The 24,675-nt window shown below is 38.5% G+C and overlaps 1 protein-coding gene across 1 annotated transcript in view; it reads left to right on the top strand.

The window, feature by feature from the left end:
* Positions 1 to 24,675, top strand: part of LOC136996968 (AT-rich binding protein-like) — a 59,286-nt gene that overhangs the window by 32,444 nt on the left and 2,167 nt on the right. The gene's annotated exons all lie outside the window — the stretch shown is intronic.

Raw genomic sequence — 24,675 nt, 5'->3', positions numbered from 1 at the left:
ATATACGCAAATTAATTAAATATTTCGATTACACAAATATTAATTGCAATGCTATATATAAGAGAAAAATATTTGGAGCAAAAACCAACAAAGTTCATAATTTATGACATCTAGTTTAAATATGATATTTTGTTAGAAAAATAAATGCATTATTTGCATAATTGAAGTAATTGCATAATGATGTTTTTGCCATGTTGTTTGTTTTTAGATTAATCAGATAAGTATCTATACATTTAACATTATTGGTTATAATGTGATGGGTATGATAGGTAATGCGAGAGAACGATGGTGTTCACAAGCCGCATGACAAAGTAAATCGAAATTGAGTGACACAATACCGGGCGGAATTGGGACAGCGGTGATATATACAACCGCGCGCGTGGTCGCGTAGGGGTTTTGTGTTGCGGTACGCCTTTTTTCGCTCGGCGAGCACACAGAGCTCGACGAGCGACAGAGAAGGAGAGAAACGGACACAAAGGTGGCTGGGTGCATCGAAGCGAAACGCGCGCACGGCGTCTCGACACCGCGTTGCGCGCATTTTATCGTATGCACGCCGCTCTCGGTATACACATATATCGACTCGGTAGACTCTCCAAGGGACAAATTCCCGCATGATTTCTTCCGGATGACAGACTTCCTCCCTCGCATCCGCCCCGGTAATGAAAGCCGTTTTCGCGCGGTGAAATTCCGTCCGAATTGCATTAACAGCAAATCGATACGAATATATTTTCGATGCGGCGATTTGCCATAGAAAGCAGTGTATATATTTATGTAGCGTAAATCACATGATTGACATTGCAGTAGCAGCGGGGTGGAAAGATCCCTCGAAATTCTCGTGTCGTAAATTTTTGTAAGCAGCGATACAATAGCGTGCTTCATTCGTACATACACATTTTAACATATGCGATATTTTTACAAGTTGAACTAATTTCTATTGTAAACGAAGAAGCACATGAGAAAGGAATTTATTCAATGGAATTTCCGTTAAGAAAAAAAGCTTATCTCCAAATTCAATGGAGCACGCGATCTTGTACACAATGTATAGTACCAAACGATAACAAAGCTTTTGTTAACGGACATTTGCATGCGGTAAATCATATGTGGTGGGTCATACAACCGGGTTTAAAATTACTGCGATTTTCGAGCTAAATAGCAGTCTTACTTTGCTGTTTGCGCCGCGAAGAGAGCGCACATGGGGGAAGCCAGAATTAGGACAGCGCGTGTAATTATTACGAAGGGTTTCGGCGTTGGCGAGCCTTTTTGCTTTTCTTCGCGAGCCACGGGAATGTGGAGGAGCGCATCGGAGTGGAACGCACTGCGTCTCGACGCTCTCGGTACTTATGTTCAGTCTGTATGCGCGCGGACGCAGACTGTACACGGGAAAAAGAAAGAACTGGAATCTCGCATCTCAATGCCGTGTACTAAATCTCAGTTGAAGTTGCATCTGCTTTTTGCGTCTTTTTATCCACTGTTTATCCATTATGTTGCTGATGACAGCCATTTTGTCGGCAATTAAAAGTATTGTGCCAGCTTGTTACCTAATAATGAAAGCAAAACGCTACAATTTCACATAAAGAACAGTCTCTCGACAGTTTGAATTAGACATAATGTATTTTTCTTTTTATTTTTAACCAATCAAAAACACAAAAGAATCTATAATAATCAGAAAAATATGAAAAATAAAAAAAGTCGGACGAGAATTTATTCTAAATGTTCTTCAAAAAGATATTTCAGCGTTTTCTAATTTTACATTAAATGGACATAATAATAGGTTTTATTTCAGTTTTTTATTATTTTATAAATCTGAAATTATTGCGATATTAAAATTCATAAAAATTAAAATAATTCAGAACTGCGCAGAATGTTTAATTCTTTAAATTTATTTTTAAATCTCTCTTTCTGTATTAATTTTATGAATATTCACTTGGCGAACATCTGCGCTTTATGTATATTTGTGCGATGATATTTTTGTCTCGGCGGTCGTTCTTGTCGGAAATATTTTTTCACGCGGAAAAGAAAAAGTCCCGAGAAAGGGACGCATTCTGCGTTATCCATGCCTCTTTCACGAGTATTCGCGGCGCGGCGAGGCGAAGCGTGCGCTCCGCGTGTTTAAGGCTCTACCTGTTATATTCCGTGGCGTGTCAGCCTATTTATATCGGCCTAGATTCCGCTTTTACATCGCGAGCCACAGGTACGCGCCCCGAAGATCACCGCCGCGCCGCGCGGTGATTCTCTCACGATAAGTGCGCGATTAATTTTTGCGAAACTGCACCCTCGCCCCGGTGAGTAAGTTTCACGCGTGCACGCACACGTCTCCCTCTCTCCTCCCTGAGAAATTGCGAGTTGCGTCTACTACTAGTTTACGTAGCGTGCGTGAAACGAGGTGCTGCTCGTTTTTGTTCGATCGCGATTGCGATTTCGCACCTTCCTAAGAATAGTACATATCTGGAGGCATTTAGACGATCGATAAAAAATGTCTGAGCGTATGATTAAATGGTTAAGTCTTTGTGGTAATTATTGGTAACGGATGTAGTCGGTAATAATGATTCCACGAGGTTGAGCGATTAGCTTCGAAAGCTAGTTGCGGTAGTTTCTGCACAGGAAGAACACTTTTGCTGAAAGATCTAAAAATTGTGCCAGATACAGAAAATAAATTGTGTCGAACATTAAAAATTATTAATAGAGCACTCGATCTACTTGATGGATCGTCAAAACTTTTTGCTGCGATATGAAAAAGATCGAGTGCTCTATTGATAAATTTTGGTTGTCCAACAAAATTTATTTTTAGATCTGGCACAATTTTTAGATCTTTCAGCAAAAGTTTTCTTTTCCTGTGGTCTTACTCATTTCTAAGAAAATTGTTAGTGACTGTCAACTGTCCAAAGCTGGAAAAAAAACAATTCAGGTACCTCACTGATCTTTTTGCGAACAATGCAATTGTAAGACATTGTATCCGTGCTGTTGCACAGTTCTCATATTTTAAAAGTTTTAGACCCGTAATTCTAAAACTTTCGAAATGTAATAAAGTAATAAAATAAGTAGAGTGAAAAAAGAAATTTTTCTAATCGGGACCTGCGCTTTCACCTTTGACTGTACCAGAGAGATTTAGGGGGCCGGTCTTTTTGTTGGCCAGGTTCGTTGCCCTCCGTTACTTTTTACCAAAACGTACGACAAAGAGTTTAGAGCGCACCATATTTGCGACGACATGATACTTAATAAAACACTTATACGGCCGATTTTTATCAATCATCGTCGAATACTACTTGGCTTATTCCTGTATTTTACGGGCGTCGTAATCGAGAAGTATGGTACGATAGAGATCTCTCCCGCTGCGGCGACTGCAATTTCCTGGTATCGATATATCCTACGTCGCCGTTGCGTGCGAGACCCGCGCAAACGATAGCCAAGCGAGCTCTCGCATGTGCTCGGAAAATGTTATATTTTCCCACGTCGACATCCTTCGAGCATGGCCTACTTGGCGCCGCGTAAAAAGGGCTCCGGCTCTAAATCGGGAGCAAGTTTACACTGCGCCCATCACTCCGCTCTAGCTTTATGGGTTATTCACCAATACTGTGCTCGTGCGTCCGCGTTCGAGGATACTCTAGTGCCCGAAAACGCCGCGCATCCACATTTCATTCGCTGTTACTTTCACATCAAAATCAAGTAGTAAGCAGCGGGCTTGACACCGCTAAAGACATTGGCATTTTGCCGAACACTTTTATAAATTTCTTGCACCTGTGAAGGAATTTGACAGTCTAACGAGAACATCTGTTTCTTGAATAATCCAATAAATGTATGTTGAGTTGATCAGGTTTAATAGAATCTATATATATGTCAACAACTGCGATCTTTTGTAACTATCATTTTAGCTTTGACATCTCATACATATTACAATCCCAAAAACGCAATGCTTTATCAATCGAACATCGCGATTTGCTTTACAGCATTACTCGTGAATCATGTTCGCGTTTATTTTTATGACGAGGGTGATATTTATACCAGACGATAGGCTATCAAAGCGCAGTGCGAATTCGGTCGAAAGTCGTCGCGCGGGAATCGCAGCCGGACGAAACTAAATTTATCATTTAGCTCGATAATACCGGCGATACAACACGCGGTGCGATTTTTTCGAGTCCGGTCTCTCGGGGTCTCTCGATGCACGAGGTGCAGCGCGCAACGTGCAGCCAGGCGTGCGGCGCGGGGGCTTTCGTGCGTGGAATAGGCTCAAGGCTGCACCGCGCCGGTGTAACGCCGGAGTAACTAACTACTTACGGCATACTGCCTACTGCTTACTGCCGGTATACACAACCGGGGGGACCTACCTGCTCTCCCGATCGGTGATCGATCAATCGGATCCGACGAGATCGAGGACTCGGCTCGCGGGATAGAGAGGCGCTCGCGCAGAACGGGGAGTCGTGCGTATCTCTTCGCAAGACTTAGGACGTTTCGATTTATGACGATTCTCTCGCGTAAAACGCAAAAAAGTCTAACGTTAGAAATTATTTTACATATGTGTTTTGAACAACGTAAATATTAATTAAATTTTAATTTTTTTCTCGTCGAAATTAATCTTTGAAACCGCCAGCGAAGTTATTATTTGAAATTGAACATTTGAAAATTAATTGGATTGTATAATAAATGACAAAAATTATCTACAAATGAATCATTCGGAAATTTGATTGTGTTGTCGAAAATTCTTACAAAATTGAAATTATTGGCTTTGTATTTAAACGATTTTTAATTTAATTAAGGAAGAGCAATAACCTAATATTATTTGTATTTTTAAAATTGAATTAATTTATAATGATTGTAGAATAATTTTTATGTAGGACTAAAAGCGAAAATCGTAAAAATAGAATGCTATTACATTAGCGATATCAAAAAGAGAATATTTTATTTGGTCTCGACAAAAAATATTTTTTTTTTCTGGCTCCTCTCTGCCGAGCGCAAACAAAACAAAGTACATGGTGTGAATCATTAATAGGATCTTCCTTGCACAACATACTCGCCACTTTACAGTGTGTATTTATAATACACGCATCAATTAAATACAGATGATAGATTGTACATTTTTTTTCAATTCTACAATGCGTATACTATTGTTTTTTATTTCTGTTACATAATGACACTATATTGTAAGGCATACACATAATGCATACACATTACACTATAGGGCTCGTACAAAATAGAAAAGTTTTAAGTATATACTATATGTGGAACACATCTAGGGTTAATTCGTCTAAATGACTCACGCGAAATTACTGCAACCCCGCGATTACGATTTCCTAGCTTATCCTCGATGACTGAACATTATTTGTGTGTGAGAAGCGTGATATATTGCACATATCACTGCGGAACTATATATTTTTATGAGGAAGAGATTGCGTTTGACCTTAAAAGATAAGCTTTCTGATCTGCGCTTCTTATTATAGATCGGGATTCGAAGATAAAAAACAAGGACTAAAAATAAATAGAAGTTCTAGCGTGTAATGATAATTTCTATGTTTATAGCACTGTAAAATTTTAGAGTAGATTCGTGCGTTTCCACGCGGGAGTGCGGGTGCGTAACATACTTCTTACCATTCGACGTGCATTAATTGGACGGTAAGACCAAGCACGTTCCCCGTGCAAGCGGAATTCCAGTCTAGTAACCATACGATTGCCGGTTTAACCCTTTAAAATATTTTCCACATGATAATACGGTCGGGCTTGCATCGAGTGCAAATATTCTTCTACAATCGTCGTCATCTTAATACTAGCTCGTATCGATTTTGCATCACGTAGTTTATTTCACAGAAAGAGAGGATCGTAAAATTTTGTTGCGAGAAAGATAGGCCATTGCTACACGAGGTTTGGAGGGCACACCGTATTAAGGCAATCGTCTAAATTACGATGCGTTGTGAAATAAAACGATCTCTTGCGATTGGGTCATCGGGGGATTCATAGACCGCGATTCAATTTGAGTCATCGTACGCTCGATTATTTATAGCTATAGTATTCGTGATTTTCTTTGAAAGATCCGCAGTTGGTATTTCTTCGCTACATTTCTTTGTACGTATGACGCGGGGAAAAATATTTTTTTAATACTGGAGGATTTTTTTCATTGTCTTACACGTGTACAATGAGGCAGAGTTATGTTAGTAATAGATTTTGCGATGTCGTAAAGAAGATTTTAAGAATATGTGATTTATTTGTGTGTGTGTGTGTGTGTGTGTGTGTGTGTGTGTGTGTGTGTGTGTGTGTGTGTGTGTGTGCGCGCGCGCAAGGTACTTTGTAAAATTGTGTTAATGATATGCGCAAATATATATCGAAATAATACATTAATTTTATAATTTTTTAAATTGAGCAATGTAAATTGAAGACACTTTGCATAATTTAATAATTGGTTTAATGCCTCAAAGGCGAAGTCCAACTTTTTTAATTTAGCCTGAGGATTCTCATTGATTTATGTCCGTGTAGATATGAGATGGTTGTAAAACTTCTCATACTATATAAAGGTTGACCTAGTTTTATTCCATTTTACAGTATTGTAAGCTTTAGCTATTTCAATTGTCTAGATCAAATTGCATCCTACATAAACAAAGCGTTTCACAATTATAACATTGCCTCATAAGATTTTGTAAAAAGAAATTTCACCAAATAATCTCGACTGTAGTTTACTATCTGAAGTTATCCAATATTTACAATAGTATTATTTTTATGAAAGATATCAACGCGCGCGCGGATAGTGACAGTAAACGCAATGTGTTTGCAGTATTGTTTTGCAGTATTAATTTATAAGATAACTGATAAGTACGCGCTTTTGACCTTTGTTCGCTTCATTTCGAAAAGTCAGTAGTTCGCTTGTCGATAGACACATCGCTATTTTCGCAAATTCCCTCGCCAAATTACTTACGTGCGTATTAATCGAGATGTCGAATTATAACCGCGCCATAAAGCTAGTAAAGTCTATCGAATTTTGGCAAATAGAGGCTCGGCACTTGAAAGACCGTATGTTGTGACGTCGCGTCATGAGGGGTTCGAGAGAGCGAAGAAGAAGACAAACAGGAGATAAAGTAGGATAAGCGGGGCGGGGTAGCATAAAAACCGCACCCCTCTAAAGTATTGTTTATACAAGGATTAGTTTCACTAAAGTAATATGGTTTTTCCCCCCTAACATAATTATATAAACTAAATAATTCTTCAATACCTGTCAAAAAAAATGAAATATTTTTATTGAATTTTTTATGAGGACTTGGGGAAAGAGCGAGACCTTTGGGAGAAAGTCTAATAGTATTATGGAAGAGATGTTGCACCATGTGTTGCGATATAACAGCTAAGTATTATGTGAACGATACTTGAGTGAAAAAAGAAAGAAGAAGAAGGGTGCAATCTATCATAGGGAACATATTAGCACTCAAGCAAGTGAGCCCCCAGCAAGTGTGATACTTGATAAGGTGGCAAGGGTGAAACGCACACACACATATTCACGATATAACGTGACAATGATGGCGACGGCGATGTTGCATCCAGACGAAGAGAGCGAGAAAGAGCGCGGACAGGGTGAGGAGCAGAGGGGTGGGAGAAACACGGCTTCCCGTAGATCAGGAGAGGGCGGGATAGGCAGAACAGGGTAGCTACGGAAGGGCACGGTGAGGGAAGGGAGTGCGGTCAAGTGTACTGGGTAACTGGGTCAATGAGAAAACCGAGAGAGCGACGTTGTGTTGCGGGAGCGCAAGCGCGGACGCGCCGCTACCGCGGAAGCTTCATCTATCCGTGCTCTTCCCTTTTCGTACCCTCTTTTCCGAAAGTCCTTCCTCGGATATCTATCCTTCCGTGGAATAATTTAAATCCTTATATTAGACGGGCCGAATTATTTATTTTTTTTCGAGCAAGGCGAGGAATTTAAATGAAAATACCGAAATGTCCGTTGTTTATGTAAATGTACAAAGAAATCCTGCAGGAAAAAAAGTTAGCGATGAAACAAACATTTATTACAGCAAATATTTCTGACTTTCTTCTTGGCTTTTTTTTCAATTCTTTAACAATAGAGAGCGCGATATTTAGATATTTTTATTTAAATATTTTATTATTTATAGAATATTTGTTGTTTAATTATAAGTATTTTTGCTATAACCGAATTATATATTTTTTAATGCGGAATCTTGCGTTAATTTTTAAATTTATGTTTTTTTAAATTTCTTAACTGAAACGAATGGTCATTTTTAGTCTATATCTATTGTAATAGCACAGCATGTAGTTTATTCCGACAGGATGAGTATTCGGAAAGAGAAATTTTCTCTTTTTTTTCTATTGTCTCCTTGCTACTATTTATTACTAGCCGCTCTAGAACTGTTGTCGGTCCAAATTTCCGTTTCTCTAAGCATCTTTTATCATATCAGTACCGATTTAGTCACGGAATTTGCAATTTCACTCGACGATGATTACAATCCTTTTTCTTATTTTTAAATGTCTATTTTGACGTAAAGTACAATTTTTTTTGTCTATTTCGCATGTCACCATCGAAGACAATTTTATAGCAATACAAATATTGTCACCATCGAAGATGAATTTTGGGCTTTTTCGCACAGTTGACTTCATAAATAGGACGCGCGAATTGTACAAATTCTGAGCGACCTCAATTATTGGTACAAGACACTGAGCACATCGATTGTCATTGTCGATACTACTCGTGTTCCAGAAATGGAAATTCGCAAGTTTGCGCGAATTGGAAAATTATAGAAGCGTGAATGCGATTTTACTTGAGAAAAGATACATTTTTGCTGGTTTGTAAAATTATTGTGTGTCGTGCAAACAAACTAATTATAAATATATTTATTACAAATATTTATCTAGATATTTAAGCACAAATATCGAAGCTAGTGAAACGATTATTTTATACGATTAGCAATACGAATATTTGTTTATATCGATCATAATCGATGAGATTACACATTGTTGTAACAAGTGTACGGATAATGTGAGTACTTGTTGCTATTACGCATTGTAATGTCACAATCGCGTCAATTTACTTTTGCAGACGTTATCGTTGCAGACTGTCATGCATATAGTGATAAAGCCGATTTGCTTGTAGACAGCATTAAGCGGCACAACCGTCGTCGAATTCGCTATTATCATGCTCCCTGCTTTATCGCACGGTATTTATATCGCCTTGTCTCTTCGTCCGTAAAAATATTTTGATGTCATCAAATCTGTGTCTGTCTCCCCTCTGCCTCTGATAGGGAACATAATAATTTTCTTTCATCGCTCTCTTCCAAGATGTCGCACATCGCTCGGAATAAAATGCTGCATCGATATTTGCGCACGCGCCAATCTCGCCTATATAAGTGTGTCCGACACTTTGTACGTACACACACACGAGTGCCGGTAGTACAAGGTGGTCCAAGTGCATCGGGTAAATGGGTCAAGCGAATTAATTCATGTTAGCTGGCAAGCTGCGCTTCGTGTTTCGCTACGCACAACAAAAACAGCGTAGAACGCACCGCAACAAAGTATGAGAGCGACGCACATGCGAAACGTGTAGAATGTAGTTCGCGGAAAATACATCGTAAACACGAAAGCAGCATTAACAAATACCGATCGTATCTCGTTTAAAAAGGAAAATTGCAGAAAGGGAAGACACGCGTTTGCAATTTCACTCGTCACGAGTAAATTACATTTCGCTGTATTTGCTGTCCCGCAATTTCATATATTTTGCTCCGAAAACATGTGTTTTCTTTGATAATAAATCTTTTTACTGATTTTATAAATACTATTTAAATTAAATTGCTGTTTATATGAAAAAAAAAAATATATTAAAGACGCAAACAATTAATTATTTGTTTGAATTTCTAAAATTAAATGAAACTAAATATGAAGAAGGTGCAATGTTTTACATAAAACTTCTGAAGTTCTCACTTTTATGCGAATAAAAGTTAACGTGTTTTATTCAATGTTACGTCTATAAGCGAAGACGTATCTAATATTACTAATACGCGTTATATCATAGTTATCATCGATGCCTCTCAAATCGACTTCCGGCAAGAACATGACGGAAACTTTATGCGTGCGATTGCCTTATCATGCAGTGCAAACATTGCATTCGCAATGTTGCACGGTCGTGTTATAAGAGCGAAATATATTTACTTGCTATACGCGAATTGCCAAATTGATGTTGTAATAATGCATTAACATACAGCCGCTGAGGGAATAATGACCCAAACTTTCGTAATGCATATCGCGCGTTATGATTAACGTTGTAATTTACATAATTTTTGCATATAACATGAATAGAGTTTCAAGTTTTACTAATACTCGTAAAAGTGTAGCTCGTACTCGAAGTACATTGATTAAAGAACAAGTTTTGTAAGTTATTACACTCAAATATCGATATTTTCATAATTAACTTTTTACTTATTAAGCAGAGCTGTTTTTTCATGGTTTTGTAATTATTCCAATGATTTGTAAAGTGCAAAGATTTAGACTGAAATGGTGCTTTATAGATTTTCAAGATCTTGTACACAGTTCGTGACCGAAACGTGGTAAACGAAAACTTGATTGTATCATGGGAATAACTCTGTCACAGGTTGTATCCATTTTAATGTTACCTCATTCCATATATTCGAACGTTAAAAAAGTTGATTAAGTCTTGCGTATTCGCCCGAAACCGGCTCTGATGACAGAATGCCTCTAAATTTCCGCATCAATTTCTTACGGCGACATTCTTTATGAAAAATTAACATTTTTTTTTTCTCGAATATATTGTTTTTAATTTTTTAAATTCGATATTTTTGTAAGAATTAAAATTTTCATGAAATAAAATGCACTCGAAGTGAACTGAAAAATAGGATTTTACAATGTTTGCATCTCTATAATGCTAGTTTGCAAGAATTCTTGAATCACAGAAACTTACAACATAAAATTAGAGAAAGAATTGTATTTAAACATCGCGGCAGACTTTCTTTTAATATTGTAAATATTCTTCGAATATTTATCACAATAGGGGGCTTTTATCGTCTTTTGCGCTTATCTGGCATATTTCCGCTTTCTTGAAGAATATTGAAAACTTTTTATGATGCAAGATATTTAAATACTCGTAATTTATTTTATTTTTTTCTATTTTTATTCGAGCAACTTTGTGGAATAATAATAGTCTTGATTTTTTTCGCAAGGACACTGTGTAATAAGGCAGCGCTCGGAATTAGTTGCACATTTCGAGCCGATTTCCGAGACGACGCCTCCTGTTCCCCCACTACCGCCCGGCTGCTGGCGGCCGAGCCGCCGATAGCTCTGGCGCAGGAGCGTTTTATATAAGAAATAAGCTGGGTTTTGTTGAGGTACCTTTCAGAAAATAGTAATATTTTCTTTATTACATAAATAATGTTTATTTTCATTAATAATTAAATATATATATTATGTATTAATAAAAATAAACATTATTTATGTAATGAAGAAAATGTTACGATTTCCTGAAAGATGCCTAAACAATCCAGCCTATTTCTAATATAAAACGCTCCTGAGCCAGAGCTATCGGCGGCTCGGGCTCCAGCGGCCGGGCGGTAGTGGGGGAACAGGAGGCGTCGTCTCGGAAATCGGCCCGAAATGTGCAACTAATTCCGAGCGCTGTAATAAGGTATTGCCAGGACACGCACGGGCGTGTCATCTTAAGATATATGGAATGCATATAGATTTCAGCGAGCACGTGGGTATGCGGTCAGTATTACTCGCTCGGCGAGTGTGTACATATACATATATAGAGAGACGCGTAGCATCGGCATCGGCGTCGGCGGCACGCATGCAGATCCGCTGGTAACATTGGTGCCAGCCAGAAATCAGGTCACTTGTATCAAACTGACCTACATACCGTTATCATCCGTATTATCGCCTTTGATAAAGCGTGTATTAACCGCACGATTATGCCAGTAGAAGATCCATAAAGGACAGCTCTATCTTTCTCTCTCTTTCTTTCTCTGCCTCCTTAGTCTTTAATCTTTATCTCGAAATTGCGTATTTGTGATAATATTGAGTGGCCAAAGTTTTCCGCTATTGTGGTGTAATCTTCCTAATCGTCCTTTGAGAATTTAATCCGAAGACAGGAGCGGTTTCCCTACTCTTATCTTTCCACTTCTCTTTCTCTCTTCTCTTGATTGCTGTCGTGAATGTTATTTCCCTCCGATTCCACCCGCCGAATCGTTCGACGCTTGAGAGCGCCTATTGATTTAATTCCTTTTTACTTATCCTTCACCCGCCTTCACTCTGACGGTCGGGATGGTAATAATAATCCAGGGTAAAAACGTCTTCTCTCTCTCTCTTTCTCAACGCTACGCTAAAAATAACGAGCAACAAACGACGCGGCTGACCTCGTCTTGGCCGCCGTCCTTCCTCAACCGTTCCGAACTCTTCAACTTGATCTAGTTGCTTGTCCGCCCTCGCAAACTTCCGAGCGAGATTGCGCGAATGCTTATGCCAAAAACGGTAAATCCTCGATGCTTATCTAATATGTGTCGGCGAAAGAAAAGTTTTTCTTTTCAAAATGACAAGCATTTAGAAGGATGCTTTCTAGAAATTATATTTACAAATTTGTCTTATTCAAATGGACAATAGTAAAAATTATTCTGCAATCAATCACTTTTTCTACACGATTTAATTGATACTGTGTTTTATGTTTGCTTATTATCATGTCATTAATATTATTACGTATCCGCATCGCTACCGACTAATTTATCTTTATCTCGCCAATAAATAACGATTTTTCCTATTCAGATATTTGTATGCGTATTTACTCGTATGGAATACGTTACGTATTTTCTGATTAAGAACTTAAGAAAGAAATTTATTTTTACAAAATTAAATCCACAAGTAAACCGAAAAATCGAAAAATTCCGAAACTGACCAATTAGGAAATCAAATTACATTGAATAGCGTGATTCTAGTTAGAGATATCCTTGACCCGGAAATGGCTGCGGGAGAGCAATTTACACCCGGGCGATCCAAAATAGGACAGACATTTTCATCGTTTCATCCGACCTTATCGGATTTGTCGATAAATCTCGCGTTTTAACACGAAATATTAAGTCATCATTAATGCTTCATTCATACCTTTCTTTGATATCAACTAAAAAAGTAATTATGAATAATAGAGAAAACTAACATTATTTTTCTGAAGAGAAAGTAAGACATAAAAAAAGAAATTTATGTTTTTGTTCTTTTTGTTTGGAGATTAAAAATTTCTCCAAATTTTATTCTTCTTTTCGACTATAATGTTAAAATTTACTTTTTGGTTAATATATACTTGAAAAGATATATTACGTAAGAAATGATTATTCAGAAAAGACAAAGGAGTAATTAAATATTAAACAAGATAAATTGAAGAAAATGAATTTTATTTATTTCTGTTTTACACTAAAAAAAATATTTCGCTGATGTAGTTAGATTTCTAGATATCGCAACAAGAATGTATCGCTATTTTTCGTATCTGTGAAAACATTGTTTGTCACATATAGAATTTATAGCAGTAATATTCTAGCAATAGCTTCTGAAAAATTTAGGTACCATTGCTAAATGTTATTCATTGCATGATCTAACACGTGATTGATTTTATATAGATAGGCGCTTTAGAGAAACTTTCTTTTTAAAGTTCACAAACAATACAGATATATATTCTGTTTCTGTCATCTAAACTGATTAAGTAATTACATATGCAATATCACAACAGTTGCTAATCATTTATCTGTTTTAGTTAATTTTTTACACCTAGAAAATTTTAGCTATTATTGCAAGATCATTTTTTTGAGTGTATAACACCTCAATTTAGCATTTAAGTTATTCAGTTTTCTAAGAAATTTGTTTGCGAATATAACAAATTTAATCATAAATTATTTTTAATGTAAACATTCTAAAAAAAATAATTATAAATTTTGTAGATAAAAAATAAACTTTCTGAAGATTTTATTTTAATACTTACAGCTTATATATTATTATTTGAAAAAGAAAGGATCTTATTCGTGTTGTGTATATATAATTCAGGGTCACTATATAATATAATACTAAGGCTTGCATTATGCTAAGAGGGGAAAGAAAAATTGATCGAACATGAATGACCTAGATATGTCATTTGAGGGTTAATAACGATTTAGAAAATGGGATGTAAAATTCACCCCGTGCAATTCCAATACGGCGCAAAAAATGATACGCAAATTGATAATGGAGAGAAGGAAAAAAAAAAAAAAGAGAACAAGGCTTGGCATTGCACACAGCGGCGCGTTCTCGAGCGAAAGTGCAAGCGAGGAATGTCGTGGTAATCGCTGTGGTGCGGCGAGAGAGGAAGAGAATTACCACGAGTCGAGACGAGTCGAGAGCGAGTGCTTGCATCTTCTGCGCGTAACCGCTCGACGTAACAGCCGTAACTAGTACCATTGCCAACGAAAGCCGCCGCCGTGGAAAGTAAAAGCGGATGAGCCACTTTCCGCACGTGCGCGCCGTCTCGAGACGAGAAACGGAGAGAGAAAGAGAGGAGAGTGGAATCGCGATGATGGCGTGCAAAGACCGGCCGGCGAACGAGAGCGAAAGACTTTCGCCCATTCATCGCTCGGTTGGAGGAACTGCTATATCTGCCACAATGCACTTACAGCTATATAGACATTTACTACAAAATCTGCTAACGCATTATTCGATCCGTTTTGCTGCGATTGCTTTCGATGAATCAGCGGTGACCTAGCGTGATTTTTTGTATTCAATTCACTGGCGCGAGCATAATTATTATACAATGGTTTGTTCATGCACACAATGCCGGATTTAAACTTATTTCGTGATCCTGAGTTATATAATACAGAGATGTCTCCCTTTTTAGCAAATAATAATAAAATAAAAATATATTCAAGATAAAAAAGTAAATTTTATAACTTAAGGGAAGAGAGATAGTTATTGATAATGCATTTTAAACAGTAATGTCAGATTATTAATTTTGTAATAATTCGAACCGTTAACATATGCAGAAATGTAATTACGTTATGGTGCTATCACGTTGCGAATTCAACTAAAAGACGAAATGCTTTTTCGACTATGACGATTGCAGGTATTCACATCTCAATTTCATTCGACTGAAAATAGTTCATGTCCATTGCAAATAATAGTTGTAACCAAATCGCGACATAAACGTTTTTGCCTAAAGCGTTTGCTGGCTGAGATTTGCACGTGTATTCGCAAATGCATAACATCTGTGTAATTAGTAACGAACAATATGTTGTCGCGATGTCTTGTCGCGAAGTTGTCAGGTATTTGCATCAGATGATGAACTCGTTCGACACGTGCCGTTTCGATCTTGCGTTTAATCGACATTGTTCCGTTCCATATCGATCGTGTATTTTGAGATTAGTTATATTTCGAGTTAGATTAAAAAATATCTACATTAAAAGAAGCATGGAAAAATGAAGGATAAACTCAATATTACTTATGTTGAGAAAAGTATGATAAAACTTATAAATATGTTAAAAGTTCTAAGTTGATCTTTTTATTTTTTAATGTAACTCTTGCAACTTTATTAAATACATCGGCAAGTTTACTTATAACTCAGCAAATTTATGGATGTATTATAAATACTTTAAAATGACACGATTGTGACTTGGAAGCAAGAAAACGAATGCTCTACTTTTGTAAGTTGACATTTTCTCTTTTTTTGCTTCTAAGTCATAAAATAATAACGATTCTCATTTCAAAGTGCTGATATATCATAGTGAATTTTACGATTCAGGAAAGAGATAAACTGTGGATAACTAAACTTAATCAATAACTATGAATGAAAGTAATCGTTGTAATAGCTTTATCATTTTGGTGCAAAAGCAAATTAATGTTTAACCCTCTTCAGTCACACTTCCGAAAAATGACGTAATAGTCATTCTGGGTGAAATCCACCCCCGCACCTTTGCACTGCAATAAATTATTGTAAAATGCAAAAAAAAAAAAAAAAAAATACTGAGATAAGTTTTGGCCCTTTTTTACAAGAGCATGTCTATTATATATAAGAAATTTAATTTTACATGTGCAAAAAAAATGTTGAAAAAAAAACCGTTTTGAAAATGACTTTTTTCACAAAAATCGTTATAACTTTTTTTATTTTTAACCTAAAAAAAAAAAAAAAAATGGTTTTATAAACCTAAAATGACATGCTTTCAGACAGATATTATTACTTTTATGGTCTTTCCAAAAAGTATATTTATTTTACCGAATAAAGTTAGAATTTTGGACGAAAGAATGATATGAATTTATGGAAGAATCTTTGTTTATTTTGAAAAAATCAATATAAAAATTATAAAAAAATTATAATAATGTAGAAAAAGAGTAAATATATCATTTCTAATTATTATTTAATGCCCATAGTGCATTCGACACATAAATATGTGCGATGTTTATCGCACATTGGTCGCTTGCAGCTCGGACACTCAAGGTATGTTTTTTTGTCGGTGCCTCTGGGGCACACTTGACAACGTTTACGCTTCTCTAGTTTCGGGCGATCTTCGGTAGTCGTTGACAAATCTCTCAACGCTAAAATATTAGCAATGCCAATTCTTATTTAAAAATTCTTATTTATAAAATCGATAAAATAACAATATAAAAATTTTTTTGATAATTTTAACTCTCAGAATCATTAATTATATATTTACAATTTGATGTTGCACCAAAAAAAGAGGAGAAAAAAAATTGCTGCGAAAATCAAAATTTTGACGTAATAGTCACACTGGGTGTTATCCACCCCACAATTTTGGACGCTCCGCTTCGGATGGCTGCCAGAAAAGCACTAAAGAGCCAACTCAAATAATACCTACCTGAATCTGTAATTAAAGGTTCAAACTACCGGTATATGGTGGAACAAGTCCCATTTTCTCAAATTTAATGGGCCGTATTCCAGATCAAAAAAAGGCTGGGGTGAAATCCACCCGTGTGACTAATTAGGGTTAAAAAGAATTAAATGATTAAAGTAAATTTTCCAATAGTTCGATTAAACTTTTTTTCAAGTAATTTCATTTACAATGTGAACGTAGAAATTGAATTCATTAGGGTTGTCGTATAAATCGGCGTTAAATTTTAGCGTTGATCAAGATTGTAACAGAACTTGCGTTTTTTATCGGCGCTCTTTGTCGCGAAACATTTGCTTGCTCGACATGCTGCGCGTTGCAAAAATCTTACCTGCACTGAAATTACAGCTCTCGCGCGAATACGTAAAATAAGTTCTATATGCAGGTATATGCGTACTCGTTGCGCGTCTAGCTCGTTTCGCTCCGTCCGGCTCGACCGGAATTATTTCTCAGAGAAATTACCGGTCATTATGGTCGCCGATCATTATTATCGGCCTTACCTTTCGTAGCATCGAGTCTCGCGTATCCGATTCTCTTTTCAACCTTGAGAATTATCCCGCCCGAGCTCCCGCGGGAGGACGCGCCGCGGACGCACACTTGCGTATTTACACGGCCGCACTCGCTATAAAAGCAGAAACGAGTTACATTCCTATCGAGATATCTTCCTATTGCAACGACTATCGGCTCTCATAATCGTATCAAATAATTTTTCGGTCAAGGTCGAGGCCGCTCTCGGCTTTTCTTAACCGCGACAACTGATAAAAAAAAGAACGGGCTACAAGACATGCAATGAGTATCCTCTGTAATCGTCGGATATGAGTCGCGTGCATGTAATTTATGCCGAAATGCGTGACTTTAAACACATACATATTGAAGGGTGCGTAAATTTTTATAGGGTTGTTCAGAAAAAGTATCCAACTTTCTTTTTCAATTTTGAATATGTATATATAAAGTATTTAATAGCTATTAATGCAGCTGATTTTATAAAATATTTCGCACAACGAATCTGTAGTTTTTCAGATAATTCTATTGATATGAATTAGATATTGAACTGATACGAAATAAAAACGTAAAAAATATCGACTTAATTTCAAAGGTAAGAAAAAATGAAGTTCGTTGACAGCGGAATCTTTTTCATTTCTTTTTCAGGTCGTTTGTGCGAAAGCTTTCTGTCTATTTTCAATAACTACGGTCAGAACTCATGCTAACATCTTTTCAACTATTTCAATTCCATGCCGAAAAAGAAAGATTTTCTTCTCCCTATAAAATCATTACAACTTTCACCAGCAAACTAGTGGTAGCTTTCAGACGTTTACATGATTCTCTTCACATGTATTGCCATAGATTATTTTCTCATTTAACAATAGAATAACAGTTTGTTCAGGCTTTTCAAATATATCTCATATCTTATTTAGAGCCACTATAAAGAAAATATATTTATTTTAAAAAGGCCAAAAAAGAAGGTATAGAAAGTGTCCAAATATGTCAGGTATTTATACCCTTTTTCCGGTTTTTTCTGACGTTTTAGTAAACAATGAATCCGCATTTAGGAAATCAGTACTTTATGTGCAGTGCATTACAATTTGTCTCTTTCTTTTGATCTGAATCATTTTGGAGGGGGGGAGGGGCAATTGTCTAATAGAAACTTAACTCTAGATTTAATATATTAAACATTATTTAATTAAAAATGTTTACATATTGATATTCCGATGAAGACTAACTAAAATTTGTGCTTATTGATTTTTACAAAGAAATAAAATTAAAAAAATAAATGTTTTTTTTTATTATTATTTGCGAATATTATATATATTATTAAAAAAAACTCACCAAGCAAAAACAGTTAAAAAATATATATTTGAATGCTAATAGCTCCGTCAAACACAATACATTTTCTTGCAAGTTTTATATTATTCGGAGAAAAAAAATGATGGAAGCAACGGAATAAAAAAAAAAAAAAAAAAAATAGGATTGATACAATCGTGCGTAGGGCAAAAATATTTCGAGAGAAATCAAGATTCTTTTCAAATAGAATTTGTCTAGTTCTAATGTTTAATAAAATTGCTTTTTTATTGACTAACTTCATAAATTTATACTCATTCTTGTCTTTTCAATCATTCACTACAGTATTTACTACTTAGTCATCAATTCCAAGTTCTGCCATATATACCAGATGTGCGGGTGTAAAAATAGAAAACGACGAGACTACTAGCTTCTTTAACATATGTGTTTGTAGTGTAAACTCTCTTTCTCTTTCTTTCTCCCTCTCTCTTTCTTGTTAACAAATGTACATGTATTATTGCAGAAGAAGGATAAATTTTCATACATCTCTCTGTACATGTTATAAAATATATAATGTACGAATTTACCAAAATTTTGTTTGCCAAATTTAATTTCAAAGCGCGATTACTTTGAAAAGTTGGGCAAAATAAAAAATTCTACACATTTTTTTCACCCTTTTTTGCAAATAGAAAATAAAAGTTATTTGCGCGGACAGTTTTTACGCCTCACTTATGCATCCACTTAATCGATCGAGGCTAATGCGCAGCAACACCTTTACATTCCGATCGCTTGTAATTCAAAAACGTCGATGGCTCGACATTTTGGTCGAGAAGAAATCGATGGCGAGCTGAAAAAAAGAGGAGTTAGCAGATGAAAGAAGTGGCGATAGAGTTCTCAAACGATCTTTGTGTACCCGTGTTTTTCTCTCTTGTTCTTTTCCTCTCACTAATCATACGTAATAGCATATTTGCGCGCGTAGTTCGCGATATCCTATGCAATAGTACGTCTGTCGATGCGTCGCAAAGGCGCATGCAGGCATCGATATACGCTACGAGCACACCAACACGTGGTCTCTCGCGGTACCCCATGTGGGTAAATGTGTCAAGGACGTGCGAACTGGCCTGCAAAACGACGATTCGCGTTTCGTGGATAAAACACTCTCGCCATCTCTCTCTCTATCTCTCTCTCTCTCTCTCTCTCTCCCTCTCTTTCACATACACACATATTTTTTTCTCTCATTCCCTCGCTTCCTTGGTCTTTCTCGACAAAGAGAGCGGCAATTTTTGCGAAATCTTTATTGCAAGAACACGGACACGGCGGATTGACTTGGGAAATAGGTCACACACCGGGGATCGACCTTTTTTCAGAATTGCTTACGAAAACTATTCGTGATTGCTCGTTGAGATAAAATCAATTTTTTATTGATTTATCGAAAATTGATGTGGTTCAAAGCTTGCAATTTATCTAAATCATTACTTCAAATACGTTATTATCACCGTTCGAGTTGATGGAAAATTGTCATTTTCCATCGCAAACATCTCAAAACGTGGAAAATGTGGGTTAAACAAATATAGCTCCGGACTTTTCGATTGTGCGATTAACTCGCAGCAAAGTGCTACTCACTAAACACACAATCGATGGTAATAAAAAGAAAGCAACTTTGTCATATTATTATTCTATTATCTTTGCAGATTTTCGTAATATTTAATTACGTTTGCGCGATTAGATGTATGCGCTCTGTTGATTTTCGTGAATGATGCATCGAGGAACCGCCAACGCGACAAAAATATGCATTACGATAATACGACGTGTAACAGCACAATCGGTTAGATTTTACTTTTAGTTTCGAAAATGGGATTGCGGAGTGGGGGTGAGCCTTGACACACTTCACACACCGAGACACGTCGGTGGCGAGAGAGCGCGAACGAGTTATAGAGAAAGAAAGAAAGAGAGAGAGAGAGAGAGAGAGAGAGAGAGAGAGAGAGAGAGAGAGAGAGGGAGACAAACACAACAGTACGCTCATATTCCTCGCGACGAATATTACAAGCTATGATTCTGAACCCGCCCGGCATAATCGCATTGCGAGACATGGTATTGAAGGAACAAGCTCTTCTATCGGAATCGTCCTTCCCATTCCTTCGTATTAATAACGCGTATTATCTATGCATCACACAAACGATCCAGCTGCAAGCTTATTATCCTGTCAGAGGGAATTATCCTACTGTTAGTGCGGCTGTTCGTCCGGCAAAAAATAGTTGTTCAAATTCGCAAAGTGAAATCATCGAGTCGTCAATATTCTTATTCTCGAAAGATTAGCCGCGTACTTCCCTGGTATTTCGATGACTACTAGATATTCCGATGGGTTTTCCGTGACCTAAATTATATCAATTCAGAACAAGTTTAAAGTTCTCTGATTTTCTGAATCTGGTTCACTGCGTTTTTTTTTTCTACCATGCATTTCATAATTGGTTCAACCACGATTTGCATTGTCTCGTTTCAGCAAATTATTTCGATGCCCTACTTTAAAGTGTAACTCGGCATTCCTCGTTTCAAGAAAAGGCCACTCGAACTTATCGAAGCATATTGAGCTATTTCATTATCATGATTTTATTTGCAAAACCTGTCTTGATGGCAGATAAATAGCGTATCTTTCTAGTATGCGGATGAATATTAGATGATATCGTGATCTTTGTCACGAACATCTGAATTATCTACTTGTGAGCGTACATCTGTTAAACTTTTCAAACAAACTCGTACTTCACTTCTCGTTACCGATAACTAGGTCAAGATCATTCCGATAAGCTGGGTCACATCTTTTCAAATTTCAGTATTACATACAATTTCTCGATGTGTGCAAAGTATTTTTTTTTCTCGCGGACTCGCGAGCTGTTCTCGCGCGCATCATCGCGACAATTACTCTCGATAATCGACGCCGCCGCGATTCGCTCGCGCATCTATTCGCCTACGGGGCGTTTAAAGGATCACCGCGATGCTAATTGACCCAGAAATAGCGTAATGCCGATAATGGTCGCATAATTTCAGCCTATACGGGTAAAGGACTCGCGCGCACTTGGCAGCCTTGTCGTGCGGCTGTCGTCGTTATCGTCGTGCTCACAAGCGTCCATCGTCGTGGAACGAATTTACATCGGGTTGCGGAACATAAACGGAGTATACACAAATACGAAAAAAAGAAAAGACAAAAAGCGGCGCACTATCGGAGCCGTTCGGCAGCGCGTCGCGTCGCGGCGGCGGTGCTTTCGCACGATGATACTTATTTTCCAGCCGTTCGTCTATAATCATTCTCCCTTCTGCGAGCTATTAAAATCGTTGGCGATAACGAGTTGACGAGTGCTAATCTTGCATTCATCGCGTCGTCGGCGAGTCTCCACGTGCGAGCTGGACTCGGTCGGCGTGCGCGCTAAACGATATTATCATTAATTGGAGCGTGCAATTGGACCATGTTACGCAACACGGTGGTAACGCGTCGAGTGTGACATTTTTTTGCGAATCGGCAAAACTTATTTGAATAACGAGACATTTCTTATTTTATCAACCTCGGACTCGACGAAATCGCACGCGGTGTGCCGTAATACGCACGGCGCATTACGTAACGCGGTGCAATCGTGCAACCAAAAACGCGACACTCGAAAGTGAAACGATTCCGTCGAATTCGCGCTGCGAGCGCGCCGCGGCGAATTATTTACACTTATTCCAAAAGCAACCTCATGCAATCGGTCAGCAAAGAAATCGATGGAATCATCTCCGCCGGACACGGACGCGGCCGCGTATATACACGACCGCCAAACGCGGCGTTGCGCGTCGATTTTACACTTGGGAAGTTTCTGGGTCGGAGGCTTTCACTTTCTTTCGTTCCTTCTTCCGTTCTTTCGAGCGTTCCGTGCGCCGGCTGGCCCTTTTCGCTTTCATTTGACCCTTTTTCATTCACTGCAGCATCACAATCCGCGACAATTCTCCATTCTACCTGTGTCGCTCGCGTCAGTGCGCACTGTTCCAGGACTTTTCTCTCCTGCGCACGCTATCCGCGGCAGCAATAATACGTACGAGCGTGCGTGCGTGCGTGCGTGCGTGCGTGCGTGTACGCATTCGTTCGGACGCGACGTGTTCATGACGCAGGTTACTCACTTCCGATTCGTACCGGTCCGAACAAAAGACACGCTGTCAGAAATACCGGCGCACAATGAGGAACGGAAGTTCGATCGATCGTGTGTATTTTTTTTCAGCGAGAGTCGAGTCACGGCCCTCGTTTGCGTCGCGTTTGCTCCATTCGGATCGCGCGTCGTTACAGCATCTCAAATACACGCGGTAAATACACGAGTAAGAGCTTCTCGCCATATTGTTGTCGAATACCGTAAAGTTTAATGTCACGTCAGCTCGTGTTAAAATTATCGAGATAGTCCATAGTTGTTTTGCAACGAAAACACTAGTATTTACCGTGTAAAAAATACAGAATTACAAAAGTTCCTTAATATTAATATTACTTGATGCAAATATGAATAAGCAATAATGCTTGAGATTAAAGCGACCACTCATAATCGATTGTTCATATAAGAAATATAAGACTCATTCGCTTCGCGACAATATTTTAGTATTAATTTTCGAAAACTTGTTACTGCGCGATTTTTCATTATGTTCAGCGCTTTTGTAGTGCATTCCGACAGTACATTCTGCAAGTAACAGGAGGGAAAAACGGATGTATATTTCGCAACGAGTTCTGTTTCTGGCATTAATGTTCCGTTTCAAACGACATTATTCATCCTTTACCCACATCCTCGCTTCTCAGTGTTTTCCGTGCACTCCGCTATCAAACCCGCTATGCAAATCTTTATTAAGCTTTCTACACGCTTACGTTACTGTTATGTTGGCTTAACATGATGAACGGATGCAAAAGCGTCCGAATCAGATCGAATGTATTTTTTAACCGCTCGTTAGTTATCAAAAAAAAATTCATAAAAATGACTATTGTGAAATCGATATCAAGGCGATCTGGTTTCTCGATGTAGTCATTTTGGGCATGTTATTACGTATTCTCGGATGCTGCCGAATACGACGACCTCTCATAAATTTTTTTCTGGCAAACACGATGAACTCGCAAACTTCACGGATGATTCTGCAAGAATTCTAGTTTGAGTATAAACGCGACGTTTCGCTCAATCTCGAAACCTGGTGCACCCGATGCAATGACAACGACGATGACAACATGATGCATTCATCGACATACGAGCATGCTTCGCGCGCGGTCGCGCATAATTTGTGCTTGTGTGTGTGTGTGTGTGTGTGTGTGTGTGTGTGCGCGCGCGCGCGCGCGCGCGCGCGCTGGTTACGGCAGGAACGCTCGCTCGGTCACTTGTACGGGAAAGAGCGCGAGAGTGTTAGCGAGTGAATAAATGAGTCGGCGGGGTACGGGGGGGAAAGGAGCATGTACGAGGGAGAGAGAAAGTGAGAGTGAGCGAGCGGGACGGCGGGGGGAGGGAGGGGGGGGAGAGGGAACGAATTAGCGAAAGAAAGAGAGAAAGAGGCGTCGCGGCTTTTCGCGAGGCAGAACTGAGAAGGTGGACAAGCGGGAAAGGGGGGAGGGGGGAGAGGGGGGGATGAGAGCGTGAAGGGAGGAGGCGAAAGAAAGACGCACGCACACGGTGAGGAAGACGGAACGCGCGTGGAGGTAAGGACAGGGTCTGCGAGAGAGATAGAGATATCGATAGCGGTTGTACGAGAGCAAGACGAGCATAGAGAGAGGAAGAGGAGCGGCGGGGCGGGACGGGGCAACGACAGAGACGGAGTGAGGTGTACGTAATGAGAGGGAGCGAGTCGCGCAGCTGCGTCATGTTCTCAACGAACTGGGTCAGTAGGTCTCCCCACCGCGCTCCGCGTCGCACATCTACCGCTCGTATACACACAAGCGCGAACGCTGGTGCCGTCGGGGAGTGCCAACGGCGTTGCTGTTGACCCAGCCGCGGCCTGTACGTGGCCCGCGCGCGACGCTCACCCGTCGTCGAGCTTCTACCTGGCGGCTCACCCGTGCACTTTGAAAGTAAAAGAGTCTCTCGGC

The sequence above is a fragment of the Linepithema humile genome, chromosome 1 (genome assembly GCF_040581485.1).
Source record: "Linepithema humile isolate Giens D197 chromosome 1, Lhum_UNIL_v1.0, whole genome shotgun sequence".
In the NCBI taxonomy this organism is placed as follows: Eukaryota; Metazoa; Arthropoda; class Insecta; order Hymenoptera; family Formicidae; genus Linepithema; species Linepithema humile.
This window is presented reverse-complemented; position numbering and strand designations above follow the sequence as displayed.